Raw genomic sequence first — 13,394 nt, 5'->3', positions numbered from 1 at the left:
ATGAATAGCCACAACTGTTTATGGCCACAAGTCACCTCTGCAGGACCACAGGACCAGTCGGCTTTGCAGAGTAAGGTATCAGCAAGGATGCCTACAGCAGTGAACACAACAGTGAACGCTTTTCTCAATACCTGCGCAGAGCACTAGCATCTCTGGAGAGGAAACAGGAATTTCCAGGAGCCTGCGTGTTTCAGGAAGATCTCCCATGATCTAGAAGAGACCATCCCTCACACCAAGCAAGCTGGGACATATTTAGCAGACAAAATGATCAACAGGGGCTCTTTTGCCAATGTGTTGGGACAACTGCATCTTCTCATAGGTGACAAATTTATCCAGTACTGATGCCCATTCATTACGTGCTATGGAGCAAGAAAAGGATAGTTTTTCTTTGGCACGGCTTACTTATCCTACAATCTAGATTCCCTGAGAAGGCTCAGACATTAGAATTCAATGACAGTCTCGAAGTTTGGATTATCTGTTAGTCCAGAAACGTGTGTGTTCCAATTAAGCATGTCTATGTATATTAAAATTAATTTATTTTCACAATAGACAAAAATGAACTCAAAGAAACAGGATAAAAAATATCACTTTGTGACTATTTAGCTCTATCATTCAAATAAAACGCCTCTTTATCTGCTCCTACTAAAAACAAGAGGAAAAAATTCTTGCTGTCAAACTAACAATTATAAAAAGAGGAATTAAGGGGGAGTTTTAATGAGTTTTCCTAGAATTCATTGTAGCTAATTTTATCGCTATATAGCATTTATTTCCATATTTAATTATTTTTATTTATGAACCAACTACATCTTTTGGTTTTGGCTGATATGTGTTTTAAGATGTAACACATTTCTTAATTTTTTAAATTAATTTTTTAAATTAATTGTTCTTTACAATTAAGAAGAAACCATATCCGCTTTGCTGACAGCTCTGCCAAAAAAGTCCACAAAAGCATAGCTAATCGTTGCAAAACCTAATTCATTTAAGTGTGCCATCAATTCTGACTTACTAAAAGTTCAGCTTTAGACATGTAAAGAATTTGGTGTTTTATTCACACCTCAATTTAACAAGATTAAATTACAAAAATCTTGTTATTATGTATTCTTCTTGCTCTGTGCTTTTTTCTTTAACTGAACCTGCTTTGGCTGTTTTTATTAGTTAACCTTCACTGAGTATCACTTATATTCCCAATGATTTAGGTAACAATCAAAGTCATGAACAAGAAGAAAGCCAACAAGACTATGTTTAAAGAATATAAATCGTGAATCTTGGATGCAGCAAATGGTTAAACACCCTAATATTGCCCAGCTGTACGAAACCCTAGAAACAGAAAACTCTTATTACCTGGTAATAGAGCTGTGCCTTGGCGGCAACCTCCTGGACTGGACGGGGATCAAAAGTAACTAAGTGTCAGAGAAGTGAAAACATTCTCCAGGAAGATGCTGCCTTCTGTGGGGTATCTGTACTAGCACGAAATCGCACACAGGTATGATGCCAGTCCTTCCTCCAAAAGAGGAAAAAGCCACCAAAGCCCCCATGGTCGCAAAATCCTTGATATGTCAATCACTGACAGTGAGTCCATAGCTAAGTGCAGCTAAAGGGAAGATCAGTGTCCTTGAGAAGTTTGCCACTGAGTATGCCATCGTGAGAAAATGAGCACTGGCCCACATACCCATGTAAACAGTTGAGGCAACAATGACCTTCTCTTCCTCTCCTTCCCAATGTTTAGTCTAAGTTTAGAAGTAACTGTGTTTATGTGAAAACTAACTACAGTTTAGAGAGAGACTTCTGTATCTTCTTATGACCAAAATATATCAAAGTAACAGAATGTAGCACTGATGAATGTGGGAGAGATTACTACAAATGTTTGTGGGTTTAATGATTAGGGGAAACTCTTCTTGAGGCCAACCTATTGTATTAAGTGGTTTACAATGTGTCTATTCTTTCTATATACCCGGATTTTTTAAATGCCTTATAAAATGTCTTATGATTTGGGAAAGCTCATAGTTTTTTATTCTCAAGATCTCTAATACACTGAACTATATACATAGCTCATTCCACATCACTGTCCTCCAATTCCCCTTTTCAGTAGAATTACAGAGGCTAGAAAAGGAGTTTAAGTCATCCTTTAATCTAGTGCTATAGGTTTCCATTTCTGGTCATCTTGATATTCCTATATTTTTGATCCCTTTCCATAGCATACAAAGTGCAGTGATATAAGGGCTCTTTAAAATGGGAGAAACTCCAAGAATGAGAAAAATGGAGTTAAGATAGGAGAGATGCTACAGGTATACACCCAAACAAGTCTTACAGGGGGGGAATGTTTCTGAGAAACTCAGGCGTAACTGATTATTTTTTAAGCAAACTTGTTGACTTGTTTAATTCCTTGATGGCTGTCAAACTTTTTATCACTCAAAACCATTGGGCTGTGTAAACACACTCCTGACTAGAGGAAGCAGAAGGTTCTACTGTTCTTCACAGCAAGGTCAGGACCTAAGAAGGGAGCAGAAGCCAATGGGAGTGTGTCCCAAGCATTGCTCCGCCGACTGAATCTCCGTCCCCACCCCACCATCACCTCTCCCCTGAAAAAGCCTGCACACCAAAAGAGAGAAAGACAACAGAGAAAAATGTTTGCTGGGGGACAGGAGGCAATTATGTATGAAAATGTACTCTTCTTGCTAATGATTATACTTTAATTATTTGTTTTAAGCTCTGCCCTGACCTCTCCCTGGTTATATTTCTGCTTAAAATATACAGAGATCACCTACTACATACATTGTCTTTGTATATAGTGGTGAATATACAAATCTATCGTGTTATTTAATGCACTTGACACTCCCGTGAAGCATTACCAAGGATATATGGAGTAGGTATTGTGAATTCAGTGCGGTTCTTTGGGACTATGCTTAGGGGACTCTGCCTTGCTATAAGAATCACACAATCAGTGAGAAAAAAAAAATTAGAAGAGTTTTGTTTTATTTTTTCATTTAGTTTATTCTTTAAAAGACCAAAAAACAGTAGTTCCTACAACATTTTGATGACATTTCTTTTATCTTCTTCCACACATACTCCTGAGGAGAACCTTCTCAGATACTCAGAGTGTTCATCCATTTCAGCCAAATCTCACCTGCCTAAAAATACAGAGCAGAAGGACAGAGCTCTGTTTGATTAATCCTGAGTCCCACATTGCTGAGACAACCCTAAAAATAATACTGTATTTACATATATTCTGGCTGGTCACTTAGGAGCCATTTAGTCATGTTAACTGCATTTTTTTTTTTTTCAATTATGTCTTGGTTAGAAAAGAAGAAATTCCATTTATGGTCAATTTCTTAATGATTCTTATAAAGACTGCCTATCGTTCATTTCTTAACAAGTCTCCCATGTCAAAATAAGACTATTCCCAAATTAGCAGCCTGTCAATGTTAAGTGAAAGCTAGGAATAGAAAGCTGAAAGAATATTGCCCTGAATGCCAGTGTTTTTTTCTGAGAACTCGAAGACTTTAAACCATTATCACTTCTAAGGCTCAAGCAAATAAAAACTCTTTAGCATACAGGTGCAGTGTTTTAAAACACAAAACACTCATATTAATATATAACCTTTACTTTTCTTGGTCTGTTTAAGGGTTTGAAGTTTGGAAATTTTCTTCTGGATGAACACAACAATATCAAAATTGTTAATAAGTATAACATCTATGTCTATTTTGTTAATTCAGCAGACTGCGATTTTAGTTCTTTGAAATACAGACCTAAAGGCTCTCAGGAGGCAATGCTAAGAGCTATGGCATTTTCTCCAGGTAGAGCAATAATTATTTCGAAATGCAATGAAAACTTAATGTTGAAGCTTAGATAAAAATGTATGATATATACACAGAATCTCTTATCATATTAAGCTATCATGTGGTACATTAATTTAAACAATGTCTCATTTAAAATGTCATATAAGAGCAAGTAAAAATCTAAATTCAGCATTTTATAAATGCAGTTACATGGGACATAAATACACACTCTGTTGTCCATGAAACTATTTCATGATTTCTCTCAAAATGTTACCTTATTCCAAATAAGCTTGACAAAAGAATCTTGAGAAGAAAAATTCCTTTAGCTTAAAAAAAATTTTTTTTTTTTTGCTTTTCCAAGATCGCTAACTAAATCAGGGTGACTCTCACTGAAGTAATAAAACCCTGAAAATAACCTGCATTGTTGCAGCCTGAAGATCTCCAGTGTAGGTCTCAGAGGCGCCTCGAGACTGGCCGTCAATCTTGCTGTATCATTCGCTGATGGTTTACAGCTTTCACATGAATCTCATTTCTGAGTCCTTCCAGTCCAGTGATGCTCTTGGGGGTGATTTTTACACAGACCAAGATCCAAGATAGGAAAGCTGTTTCTTCCTAAGCTGCCCTTGTCTTTATGGGAAAGTTTGTGGGCCCTGAATTGGGGAATACTGGGACTCTGTCCATCTGCCCTGTCTGGAGTCCTGGCTGTCTAGATGGAGCCCGCAGACAGCTTTTTCCTGCTGAACCCTACTTGCCACAAAACAGGCAGTGTCCTCCCCGCTTACATGTAATGATTGGCAAAAGCTGTTCTGCTTCCTTCCTTTGTAGAAACAGACAAATTGTGTAAGAAAAAATAACACTAACGATAATAACAATAACTGATAGCAATGGAGCTCTTAAAATGTGTCCTAAGCCCTTAATCCATGTTAACATTTTAAATCCATATAAAACCCTAGGAGGTAGATATGAATATCCCATTTTATAAATGAGGAAATTGAAGTATAGAGAAGTGGAACTGGGGTTCCAACTCTAAAAGACTTAGGCAGAAAACAAAAATGAGTGAAGCGAGCCAAGTGCCCAAGGCAATAGGGAATGGTGAGTAGTTGACTGGGGGGTAATGTTTGGATTAAAAGGCCAGATATTATTTGATGTCCTTACGGTCTGCTGTCAAAAAAGAAACTTTACAATGCTATAGTGGAATATGAATGACAAGTTATAAAATGCCAGGCATAAGCTAAAAGAAAGAAAGAAAGAGAGAGGAGAGAGAGAGAGAGAGAGAGAGAGAGAGAGAGAGAGAGAGAAGGAAAAGAAAAAAAAATTCCTAGAGAGTAGGCTAAAAGAAAAACCAAGAACTTAAAGCAAAAAATAGAAAACCGAGTGATTTTATGTAACGATGCCTCACCCTGTTTTTCTAAGACATCTTTATCCCCGTGAGGATTGCTGCTATAAAATATGTTTTTACTGAATATTTTATCAAGTTATTCATAGACCCTCTTTATTCAACTACTGCTAAGAAAAATTGAAATGTTCTCAGTTAGAGGTGAACTTTTGGGCCTGCCTCTTTGTAAATCTTTCAGATTTCGAATTGAGTAATACTGCGAAGTTGGAGGGGCTTTCTCAGGAGCAGTTAAGCACTCAGTGTGGAGGCCCTGCCTACGCGGCCCCTGAACTGCTTGCTCATCAGAAATGCCGCCCAAAAGTGGACGTCTGGTCCATGTCTGTAAATCACTAAACTCCTGTGTCAGGTTAGGAACCCTGAGTGATAATCCCTGCGGATTTAGAGCTATGTGAAATCTGGCCAGTTAGGAGGGCAGGGTGTCACAGAAAGCATTTTTTCCCACCTTAAGTTTAAGAAATCGTGTAAATACATCATCTACCTCTTAGCAAGGCTGCTGCGCAGTTGTAATGTGAAGATGTGGGGAATTTGTGAAGATATAAGGACTTTGTGTTCTCGTGGCCAACTTTTCACTTCACTCTCAAATCCAAAGCAGCATAAGCATTTGAAAGGAACACATGTTAGAGTCCTCCTGACCAGTTCTTCAAGACCCAGTCCAGAGTCACGTCCTCCACGAAGCCATCTCAGACACTTCCGATCCTCACATCAGGCTGGAGGGGTGCCTTGCTCACACGCTCCAATCTGTTTTGTTTTCCCCGCAATAGGAGCACTAAAACAGTGGTCATTATGCTTTGGCCGTGGGTCTCCCACATTAGACACTGTCCTGTCATTATCAATGCAGAGCCAGCATCTACACACTGTGGGGGGCTTAACAAGGACTTCATTAATTGATTTTTGGATGGACTTTTGAATTATCTAGGAATGTTAGCAAGCCATTCGTCTTCCATCGGTCATTAAAAGTTTAAGCAGAACATTGCAATCACAGAGCTCAAGTTTAAAACGTGTGAAATGTGTACTAACATACTATATCAATGATAATAAATGGTATCCAAGAAGTCAAGAGAGATTGCATTAAGGAAGAAAACACATGATTAATTAATGTGCCAAAGCTCTGCAAGCAGTTCATCATTTCATTGCTAGGTACAGAATAAGATTCAATTGTCCATAGTAGTATACAGTTAACATAGAACATCTGCAAAGGATTGTATCTTAATTAATGTTAAAACTCCCCTTGGGAATCACATTTGCACTCTTTATTCTTTTAACAAGTCTTTTTCTTCATAAATACTGAAAAGAGGGGGTCAGAATCACTGTATCCAGAATGCCGCAATGTCTAATCCAGAAAAGTTTAGATTAATAACATTGTATTATATGAAGAAAGTGGACTGAAATATAGTTTTAATGGATAAAAAATAAATAAGAAAAGATAAATAAATAAGTAACAGATGTGGCCCCAAAACTTTTCCTCCCATACCTTTTTTAGCCACTTTTGGATTCTGCTAAATTTTAACCTAGGCTTAAAGAGTTTGAAGGACAAATTTTTACCTTTAAATTTCTAATTAAAAATAAACTCACTAAATTAACAGTCCTCCTCATTATGTTGGTCTTTGATTAAGTACTTTTTATGCCTTACTTCTGGGAGTGAACATAATCAGAATATAGTGAGGTTTTGGTTTTTTGTTCTGTTCTGTTTTGTTTTGTTTGAAAACGAAAGTGTTCACTAGTTCCGACTTCCATTTAACATATTTAACACACAAATCCACTAAGGCAACACCGACAGTCTCTGTGCTTGTTCATTATTTTTGTGTATCTAATATTAAGGTCCTTCGAAGGGCTGAGGCATGATTAAACTCCACGTAAGCTGACTAAATTAATAAACCAGCTGTTGTCTTTAAAGCATGTCAGAGATTTCAGTGGAATGGAAGAGTTGCTTTCTGTTACAGCTAATAAATTTTCAAGTTAACGTATCATCGGGTTTCAGTTAAAATTAAATCTCAAATTCACAATTGTCAGACCAAACACACTGTGTGTATCACCTTTTGAACCATCGCCTATGTAAGTCTAACCCAGCTGCTTCTTTATTTCTAGTTCTTTTTTGCAGCATTAACATTCCGGTAGGTGTGTGGGAAGAGTAAGAGACCTATGGTCCACTCACCTCGACAAAATTTGTACGTTCAGCAGGTAATGCCAATGGTCAAGACAACACCAAGACCACTGAAACGAACACTTTGTTTTCAGAGCAAAAGTTTCCCAGGCATTCACCAGCATGTAGGAGGATCTCCCTGCCTGACTGCTTAAACCCAAGCCCCAGCCTAAAAACATGACTTCAGGTTTATGCAGGCAATCTGCTTAGAAGTGCAGCTTCACTCAAATATTAACACCCACTACCTCCATCTCAAAACCGCTTTTGGCACAACCTGGCTGGAAAATACCTGAAAAATATTTAAATCTAGTGCTTAAGTGGCTTAGAGGATTACTAGCAGGATAAAGAGTTTTTTCAGCTCTAGGTGCCTGATTCAGTGACAACTTGGTTGATAGCGAATGGAAATCCTGGTTGATGGTGAGTGTGAAAGTCATTATTACTTTCTTACACGTCCTCTCTGGCCTGATCATTCCCTGGCTCCCTCCCTAGGTCCCTTTACAAGAAGTCTCACAACTATAAGATGATAAAAATGTCACTGAGGAACTTTTAAACGTTGGTCACAAATTCCAAATGGATTTTGTTCCGTTTTCTTGTAAGTCTCTGAAGTTTTCATACGTTTCTAAACTCTCTGGCCCAGCCAGGTTGGAATGCCTGAAACCCCAAGATTCCTACCAAAAGAACGGTTTCTCCATTTATTTTGTGGCCTGGACACATAAAGGGCACGAAAGGCAAGTCATTGTTAAAGACTTACATTCGGTGGTTAAGAGCCTGGACTCTGAAGTCAGACTCCATGGGATGAAATCCCAACTTAGCTACTTCCTAACTGTGTGCACTTGGATGAGCTTCTTAATCTATTTGCTGAAGGAGTATGGCACACACACTTCTGACAAGATATGTCCAGGAGACAGCAATGTTTATTGAGAAAAGCTTTTATGTAGAAAAACAACAGCCACTCTCAACTCTCTTCATTATGTCATAGATTATGGTCCGGGATGAGCGGGTGTAAAGTTTGTAGTTCACGCTTTGCTTTTCTACCTTCCCACCTCCCCTATTCCCCCATGCTTCAAAAAATCTTCTCTTCCTTTTTCTCCCTTCAAATCTCTAAGTTAAAAGTCCCAAATTCCTTAAAACCTGATTTGCTATTTTTAATCTAGTATGAATACAGATAGGCTTAATCTTACCAGGATATACTGTATTTGTTTTGCAAATGAAGAGCTTATTAAACAAATAAGTCAATTAACTGGTAAATTCAAAGAGGGGTTATATTAACCAGGATCCTAATAGACCAGATAATGTATTCAAATTAAGAGAATTCAAGGATAGACCATTTACAAACACTGCTCATAAAGTCCTAATTGGATGAGTGGGAAACTCAAGCAATAATTCAGAAACCTGGGGCTACAAGCAGCAGAGCTTCCACCACCCCTAGACCCATATGAACAAAGAGAGAAAGAGGGTCCAGAACCTAGAAGTAGAGTCACGGAGCATCAGCTTGCTTGAGAGGAGAGATTACCCAATGTCAAAGGAAAGGCCAGTCCAAAACAACCTAAGACAGGGCCAGGACCTCAGTTCCTCCCTTCCTTCCAATCTCCTGCTGGGGCGCCTCACTGGCTGAGCCCAAAGGAAGCCAGAAGTTTCCAGAGTCTATCAGTGCACTCTATGCAGGTGGCCCCGGGGCAGAAAGCAGGCTGGAGAAGAGCAGAGAGAAGCAAAAGAGCAAAGGGAATACATCCAGCTGAGGGGCTGTGAGACATCTGGGGGCAGTACAGTTCATTTCATCCCCTCCCATTCCTCTCATCTCTGTTCTTCTCATCTTTCCTAATAGGTTCAGGACTCAGCCACTTGGCACAGAGTCTCTGAAGTTTTTTTGTGTTCGCAATAGAGTAAAACTCTATATATCCTCTTCCCACTACTATAGACCTTCCTAAAAGTTTTAAAAAGAATCTGATTTTGACCATCAGGCAGGCAAAGTAACTGGGAAAGGCAATACCCCTTTGGCACACACACATAGCTGAAAGCCGGCATCTCTCCTGGAAAGGCATTTCTTGAACAGTCATATATCTCCAGGCTTTGGGTAGAAGCAAGGAAACAAGCAGAACATAAATTTAACAGAGAAAATGAACCCGAGAGTCCGATTCAAATCTCAGGAAAAGGGTGCTTTGTATGGAATCGGAGACCATGACTCACACATAAGGCAGGATATGGAAGTGAAGAAAGAGACCCAACTTGAACACGCACACCATGTAAATCCTCCTTTACTGTCAGCTCACATGGGAAGGTCAATTCCAAATGCATTTTGCAAACAGCACAATGCAAAGGAATTGCACGGACAGCAGAAAAAGACTTGGCAGTGTGCTTCTGGCAATGGTCAATGCTATCTATGCAGAGATGGGTCGGCAGAACCACAAATTCACTAAGACAGATGGAAACAGCCTACCTGTGCACCAGGTGAGGGAAATCTTCTGAGATATAGTTAATATGCATGGCCCTTAACTGAACATCTAGAGAGGTAAGTCTGGGACCTGGGAAAATGTTCTAAATTTGTTTTTCTGTGGCGTCAAGACTGGCTGTCTATAAGACACAATGAAAAGTCATTTGCAACCCTGGAGAACCGATCTTTTAGGATAGATTTTTGGATTTCAACTTGTCTAGTCTTGGGTGGAAAATACGAAATTACATTAATATGATATAAATTTACAAGACATTGAACAAGACCCATTAGGAATTTGTGACCAACATTCAGATTCTCCTGAGACATTTTTAACATCTTTTGTTGCAGACATAAGGCTTCAAAGGACACGCATAAAGAGCCAGAGATACAAGTCCCAGAGAGTCTTTCATAGGGCTGGGGAGACAAACTCCATGGCTCTTTTCAAGAAATGTGATCTTGCTTTAACTATTCTTTTCTCTATGAGATAGAGCAGGGCACTAACTAGGAAAGAATCATGCAACTTATGCTATTGTTGAGAAATTATAGCATCCTTCAGGTCCTAAAGCAGAGTTTCTCTTCAATTGGTCCCTTTCTTTTTCCTTGACAGAGGGGTGAGCATGTTTGTGATGCTGACTGGTACTTACCAGTCACAATGGAGGCATTCACAGTAAAGAAGCAACTTCAGAAGATGGTGATGGTGAAATCTGCAGTGTCCCACTTGGGATCTCTTCTGGTAACTCACTATTGGTCTTTAATTTTGGTAGCAATCCTTAGGAAAGAAAAATGGCCAGATTCCAAGGACACGGAGTATCTTAGGTTAATTTGGGGGATTCTTTGTTTCCTTTTTTAAGGGTTCAATATGAGTGTTTTCTGTATCCCAATATGATGATAGCAACCTAGAATGTTCATTTTAGCTCTTTTGAGATGACAGCACCAAGAGTTTTAAAAGAGCACACAGCCTTGAGTCAATTGGTGGCTTCTACCACCAGTCTTATTGGTATACAGGCTGAATGTGATTAAGTTATATTCATAAAGGCATCGTTGATGTTGATAGTTTGTTAGAGTTTAGACTTTGCAAACTGAGAATAAACCAATTGCAATTAAAAGCGTACCTCATCTTATTGTGGTTCACTTTATTACACTTCACAGGTGTTACGGATTTTTATAAATTGAAGGCAAGACCCTTCACCAGCAGAAAGATTACGACTCACTTTATTGCAGTGATCTGGAACAGAACCCACAATACCTCCAAGGGGCTTGTACTACCATCCACACGATCTCTGAAAGGCCGCCATCCTTATTTAAAGGACTGCATGTTCAATCTTCTGGCCAAAAAAGGAAGTGCAAAACAAGACGGCAAAAAATACCTGGAGAACTAGCCTAAGTTCCCTCTTGAAGAACACATGAGAAAATGAAATTTGGAAAATTAAGAGGCATATTAACAGTGGAGCAAATAGTCTTTTGAGCTCTATTATGATTGTTCTTGTGCAAGAGCTTTATAATACATCAATCAAAACTATTCTCTTTCTCTCTCTTTCCTTTCCTTCCTCTTCCCACTCATTTATATACCTTCTTTCCAGAGGAGAGAGGCAAGGACCTTCGATATTTAACCATCTAAAATAGACACTCAAATCTTCACAAGACATATCTAAGTTTTAGTTTGGGCATAAATGGTGATCTAAGTGCTATAGTTAGAAATTGGATAATGGGCAAAGTTTTAACAGAAAAAAATAAAAATAAAAAGTAAGCTTCCCTTAAGGGTCTCTAAAATCGATGGATTAATGCACAAACCCTGGGGATTCTTTTCCTCAATTTTTAAATTTGGATTTCCCTGTAGGAGGTGTGAATTTCATGCATACCTTACTTTAGCCTGACCCTGCCAAACACCCTGATATAGAGGAAGCAATGAGGGACAAATGGCTGAATAAAGGAAGTAATGGTAAACAATTGAGTTCACTAATGTACAAAACGGGTAATTAACTCTCACCTTTCCTATCCCTTGTTAACCATGACCTGTGCACTCATTTCTTTGAGTTTCTCAGTATCATAGCGATAGCCTTTAGCCAAACTGAAAATATCTGCTCTAATAAAGGTCCACTACAGGCTCATTGAAAGCAGGTCTGTTTTTAATACTGAAAATAGAAGACCCGTAGCGGTGTCCACATGGACGAATTTACTGTTCTTGATTACACCGTGTGGTTTGGGTTCTACACTAAGCCTAGATTAAGAGATTTAATTATTTTTGTTTTTAGAAAAAGAGAAGAAAAAAAACAAATCTTACTTCTCTTTCAAACTAGATTTAAGATCACGATATATTTAAGGCATTTACAAACCATCTTTTACTTATTTTAATGATATTCTCTTCAAGAAAACCCTGAGATGACTTGATTAAAATGGGGAAAACGGAGGAGAGTCAAAAAGACCTTGTTATTTTTGGTTCAGAAATTTTCAATTATAATAGTCTGAAACTTTGACCATTTACAGTACAATTAGTCAGCAATTTGCAAACACTAGGGGAAGCATTATTCAGTTCCTGACCTCTCCTCCATACCCTAGCTTTCGGGAAAACTTGGAACCTTTAGAGAAATTTGGGGATCGTACAACAAAGAAACTGTGAAGATCCAGGAGAGTAGAGAGTGGAAACTGGTTCCCTGAAAGAGGCACAGCCTGGGGTGGCCCACTGTCAGCAGGAAATGTGATTCAGGTCTAGCGTTTTATCCAAATGAACTTGCATTTTATAACTAATGCTACTGTGTTTGTTTTAATATTTACATATTTTAAATTAATTACATCCCCTGCCCAGGCTGATATATGGGACCCAGTTTTAGAAGCAAGACTTTGATAACTGCTCTGAAGGACAGACTGGTATTTTTTAAAAAGTGTTTTTTCTATCCAAAATATACTTAACTCCCTCCTCAAATCTACTGAAAAGTTCCAGTTCACTTTCCGAAACTCTTTGGAATTCTGCTAATTAAACATTTGTTTGACTCTCCTTTAAAATATTATACACCACAGCCAATCCCAAGTCTCTAGAAGGGTTAAGTAATTGATATGTCAGATTGCTTTCCTGTTAACGCCTAGTTGCCATCAGCTGCCCTTAGGATATTCAGTGGTAAACCTCTGATTTCAGGGAAAAGTATATCATTTCCGTAGTTTAAGAAACCCAAAGATAAGAGAGCTGGGGAATAAGCCACGGTGTAAAAAGGGTGATAGGAAAATGACTCCCCACCAAAGCATGTCCATTTGGAAATCTCATTGGAGTCAATTTTGTACCCTGTAAAGGATAAAGAAATGTCATTTTCTTCTTGTCCTCCTCCAGTTCCACATGCCCCCAGCTTCTACGACCTAGAATATATAGTAGTACAATAAGTATTTTGAGTTTACTAATGGATAGTATTAAATATATTTGATTGAGCTTGTCTAAAAACTGAAATGCCATTTATAGCATTATAAAAAGAAATTAGTAAAAGTTCCAGATAACTCATTTATATGTGAACTTTTATAATGTAATTTATTCATAAGATTGATTCTTTTATGAAAGCTTATAAACAGCTCACAAATGTCTGCTCTGACTAGATTCTTTAAAAAAAGAGAGTTAAACAGAGAAACTACCAACATCCTTCAAATTCCATCACTTTTCCTCCATAAAAA

The sequence above is a fragment of the Pteropus vampyrus genome, unplaced genomic scaffold, assembly GCF_000151845.1.
Source record: "Pteropus vampyrus isolate Shadow unplaced genomic scaffold, Pvam_2.0 Scaffold102, whole genome shotgun sequence".
In the NCBI taxonomy this organism is placed as follows: domain Eukaryota; kingdom Metazoa; phylum Chordata; class Mammalia; order Chiroptera; family Pteropodidae; genus Pteropus; species Pteropus vampyrus.
This window is presented reverse-complemented; position numbering follows the sequence as displayed.